This window comes from Pistacia vera, unplaced genomic scaffold (genome assembly GCF_008641045.1).
Source record: "Pistacia vera cultivar Batoury unplaced genomic scaffold, PisVer_v2 Contig1132, whole genome shotgun sequence".
Lineage (NCBI taxonomy): Eukaryota > Viridiplantae > Streptophyta > Magnoliopsida > Sapindales > Anacardiaceae > Pistacia > Pistacia vera.
In genome coordinates, this window is record NW_022195174.1 from 675,710 (window position 1) to 681,321 (window position 5,612).

Sequence of the window (5,612 nt, forward strand, 5' to 3'; positions counted from 1 at the left end):
TGCTGATGCTGCAGGTTTAGGGTTATACAGAGCTTTACCGAAATAGACGGACTCAGTGAACTTCTTAATCTTGCACTCCATAACTTAGGTTCGTGATGAGAGAAAATTTTGCAGGTTGCTGGCAAACAATGAGAGGGAACTTCTAAAACTGGCTTGGGCTGTCAGAGTAGGCTGCCTGCAAGGCATCTGCAATCAAGGCTGGTGGCCAGGAGGAGGCATCTGCAATCAAAGCTGCTGGCAAGGCATGGTACCAAACAATGATCTCAGACAGTGATTAAACCGAATTTGAAAGCTTCTCAAAGTAGCGGCATCTGCAAGCAAGGCTGCTGGCAAGGCATGGTACCAAACAATGATCTCTGATAGTGATTATACCGAACTTGAAAGCTTCTCAAAGTAGTTGAGGATTTATTCTGTTTTGACACTATTATGAATGATTTTAAGTTTAAACTTTCAATTCATTGATGCCTCTTACATTTTGATTTGTCATGGATTAGATTGATATAAATGACTTCATTTTGCTGCTTATTCTTTTCGGATTTGGGAGGAAAATGATTCTAGCTCGGAATGTATCACAATCACAGTTATTTCAAAATTACCTCTATAAAGACAGATCATTACATAATTCAGGAGAAATGTAAGATTCTTCTCTTTTTCTCATAATCGATTAAGCGATATATGAGCAACCACATATATCTCTTAAACAACCAACATTTTTCCCCAAATGATTGCTTAAGAGATCTTAACTGGCTTAAGCGACCAAGTTTGAAAAAGAAGAATTGCTTAAGAGATACAATGGATCGCTTAAGCGATTCTTCATCTGGGCAGATGCGTCGGAAGTGATCGCTTAAGCGATCAAAGATCGATTAAGCGACCATGATTAAAAGCGATTCATCTCTTAAGCGATCCTGTAGGATCGTTTAAGCGATCACAGAACTGGGCATATCTGATTCTGTCCAGTAAGAGATCGCTTAAGCGATCCAAGATCGATTAAGCGACCAAGAGTTAAAGCGATTTATCGCTTAAGCGATCCAAGTGGATCGCTTAAGAGATCATAAATCTTGGCAGATTTGATTCTGCCCAGTATGAGATCGCTTAAGCGATCTAAAATCGCTTAAGCGACCAAGAATAAAAGCGATTCATCACTTAAGCGATCCTCTGGGATCACTTAAGAGATCCTAGATCTGGGCAGATTTGATTCTGCCTCAGAAGAGATCGCTTAAGCGATCTTAAATCGCGTAAGCGACCAAGAGTTGCCGGGATGTGTGACAATGGCCTACAAACGTCCCATCGGTGGTAATTCACCGATGTGGCTTTTTTCCACTAGGTCAATGCTGGATCTCGTCAGAAAAGGCCACATGTGGCCGTCATGGACGGCCAAAAGAAAGGCCAAAATGATGGCCAGATCTAGCCTTAAAATACCAGATCCACGGCCAGATCTGCCATAGATCTGGTCTTTTTGGTCAACATCCATGGTCAATGTGATCGGTGTGCATCGTAACGCACTTTTCTGGCTAGATGCCTGCGTTGATATGGCCTTTTCCGACGGTGATATTTCAGTAGGTGGGGGTGTATTTGTTAAATTTTAAAATTACTCATGGGGGTATTTGATTATTAATAAACTTAAGGGGCCTAAAAGTAATTAAAAATATAAGCTAATATTTCTAAATAATTAAACAAACAAACATTTTTGAAATATGGATACGAATATTTAACCAAATGCACCTTTTTATGTTATGAAGAATGAAGGATAAGATTTGTTTACTATTTATGATATCGCGTACACCCTAAAGGCATTTTATTGCTCGAAGTTTTAACATCTTTATGTTCTGAGAAAAGAAGAATCATATTTGTTTCGAGAACTTGCATGGTTACCTAGTTCTCTTGAACCCTATATATTTAATATAGACGGCCACATTCTACACCATATATGTTTGATATAGATGTAAAAGTACTAAATGTTTAATTAAAATATAATAACGGTCATATTCCACTGAACGAATCGTACACCTCAACCCTAAAGCCATTTTATTGAAGCCAGCTCTAACTCTGCAAAACCATCTGCACAAGCAAAAACCGTCTTCTTCTTTATCCATATCTCAACCCTAAAGTCATTTTATTGCTCGAACTCTTAACATCTTTGGTTTGACGATTCGATCAGTGAACCATGACCGTTATTAGATTTTTATTAAATATATAGTTCTTGTACATCTATATCAAACATATATGGTGTAGAATGTGGCCGTCTATATTAAATATATAGGGTTGAAGAGAACCAGGTAACCATGCAAGTTCTTGGAACAAATATGGTTCTTCTTTTCTCCAAACATAAAGATGTTAAAACTTCGAGCAATAAAATGCCTTTAGGGTGTACAATTTGTTCAGTGGAACATGACTGTTATTCTATTTTAATAAAACATATAATTCTTTTACATCTATATCAAACATATATAGTGTAGATTGTTTACGTCTATATCACACAATTGCCAATAACTAACAATTTTATGTACGGAGTCGTAACTGTGCAAAATCATTTGCACAAAAAATCTAGTTTTAAGGTGCATGATCGCTTAAGAGATCCTTGATACCACTTAAGCGATTCCTCTCTGTTTCGCTAGGTCAATTAAGTGATCGTATATCACTTACGCGATCATGTGATGGGCAGATTAAAAATCTGTTCTAAGGTGCATGATCGCTTAAGCGATTCCGCTCTTTTTCGCTTGGTCGATTAAGCGATCTTCATCGCTTAAGCGATCATGTGATGGGCAGATTCAAAATCTGTTTTAAGGTGCATGATCTCTTAAGCGATCCATCATGATCGCTTAAGCGATTTCTCTTTTTTCGGCTTGGTCGATTAAGCGATCCTACATCGCTTAATCGATCATGTGATGGGCAGATTCAAATCTGTTTTAAGGTGCATGATCGCTTAAGCGATCCGTGATATCGCTAAAGCGATTCCTGTCTTTTTCGCCTGGTTGATTAAGCGATATTGGATCGCTTAAGCAATCATGTGACAGGCAAATTCAATCAGCCCAGGTGCATGATTGCTTAAGCGAACCGTTTTATTGTTAAAACGATTCCTCCCTTTTTCACTTGGTCGCTTAAGCGATCAAGCGATCATGTGATGGGCAAAATAGTCTGTTTTAAGGTGCATGATCGCTTAAGCGATGAGTCATATCACTTAAGCGATTATGGATGAACAACCCTTTGTCGCTTAAGAGATACACTTAGTCGCTTAAGCGAGCATGGGCAATACATACTTTTCCATCTTTTTTCCTAAATTTTAACAAACTAAAATTACCAACACATATTAATTCCATACTTTCTCCTCAATTTGATAACCTAATTCCGAACTAAAATCACCAACAAATATTTAATTATCTAGCAAATATTAGTATTTTTTTAATACCACCAAACTTCCCAGATTCCGGCACCACCGACGGCTACAAACGACCGAAAATGGCCAGTAATTCATAGATGTGACATTTTCTAGCCAGATCCACTGTGGATCTGGCCGAAAAAGTCACATCGGGCCGTCATCGACTTTCAAAAGAAATGGCTGATGTTGATGGCCAGATGTTGCCTTTTCCGTCTGTCATCAGCCAGACCTAGCCGTGATCTGACCTTTTCCGGCCACATTCGTGGTCGATCTGGCCGGAAAAGACTATATCAACGCCCTATCAGCTTGATCCGACCGCAATGCGTCGTAACGCCCTTTTCCGGTAGGATTCCTACGGTGGTGGCCAGAATCTGGGAAGTTGGGTAGGTAGGGGTGTAATTGTCAAATTTTTAAATCTTTCGTTGGTCGATTAAGCGATCGTAATAAAAGGAACTTCGTTTACACAGGGTCGCTTAAGCAATCGTAGATATTGCTTAAGCAATTCTTTTCTTTTTCACTTGGTCAATTAAGCGATCGTGGATCGCTTAAGCGATCATGTGATTGGCAGATGATTCTGCCTAGGTGCATGATCGTTTAAGCGATCCTTGATATCGTTTAAGCAATTCAGCTCTTTTTGTCTTGGTTGATTAAGCGATATATATCGCTTAAGCGATTCTTCTCTTTTTGTCTTCGTCGATTAAGCGATCGTGCACGTGGGCAGAATCATCTGCCCAGGTGCACGATTGCTTAAGTGATCTGTGATATCGCTTAAGCGATCATGTTTGAAAAACCCTTTGTCGCTTAAGTGATATACTTAGTCGCTTAAGCGATCATTGGCAATATATATTTTTCCTGCTTTTCTCCTGAATTTTGACAAACTAAAATTACCAACACGTATTAATTCCATACTTTCTTCTCAATTTGACAACCTAATTCCAAACTAAAATCAACAACAAATATTTAGGCCATGTAACAAGAAATATAAAGAGTGATTTATTAAAAGTAACAATAAAATTTATAACATCAACAATTGAAAACAATAACTCATCAACGGTTGACCTTGGCAACTCCCTGAATTTCATCCTTCTTCGAACCTAATTTGCTGGATCTGCATGTGATTGCTTTTGGCAACTGCTTCTCTTGTGGCCAGTTTGCTTGCAAATTGAGCACTTATTCATCTTCTAGGGAACCTCAAAGGCTGATGGAATACGCTTAACTCTTTTTCTCCCCTTTGCTGTCTTCTTGAATGGCCGGTGGATGATAATGTTAGCCACCTCTAGCGGCACTACCCACTGCTCTTCTGGAGGCACCGGATATATCGTTTCTAAATAAGCTAGCATGTAGTGATCTGTCATATAGAGAGGGGAACAAAGTTCCATATAAATTCTTGAACCAAAATCTGGCTTCCGTTGGTGTTTCAGTGCTGCTAGTGCATAAGGACAAGATAAACGTTGAATGTTAAACATTTTACAACTGCAAGTTTTTCTAACAAGGTTAACTTGAGCATCCGGACCATAGCCGCACACAGTGAACTCTTTAGCATTAAGAGGATAGGCAAACAGTGCATTTGACAGTTCATATGTTCTCGCAATAATTTTTCAGCTAACGGAACAAGGGTTGTAGTAAAATTATCTGACTCCGTACGATACTCATGGAACCACCACGATAGTGTCCTTTGGATTGCATCAAAAAGTGCAACTATTGGAAACTCTCTTTCTATTAACAACTTCGAATTTATGGACTCGGCTATGTTCGTGGTCATGACATCAAACCTTCTTCCAGGAAAGTAAGCTCTACTCCATTGCTCGAAACCAACATCATGCTCAAAATACTTAGTAACTCTATCATCCTTGATTCGGATTTGCTGGAAGTGCTCCTCGAACGCATCAACCCGATAAGCTTTTGCTGCCATATAGTATGTCTGAAGGAGGCCAACAAACTTAAACTTTTGTTTTATGTTCTCACCAAGGTGCCTCATACAGAATCCGTGATGTGCTTGACAGTAGATAGTGGCAATCCCCTTCTTTATAGAGTTGTACCTATCGGATATTATGCAAGACTCGTCAGTGTCAAGCACTATCGTACGTAACTGCTGAAAAAACCAAGTCCATGACTCGTCATTCTCAGAGTCAACCACACACCATACAATAGGATATGTGTGATTCTCGCTGTCTTGTGCAGTGGCCACCAACAATGTACCTACATACTTTCCCATCAGAAAGCAACCATCAACAGC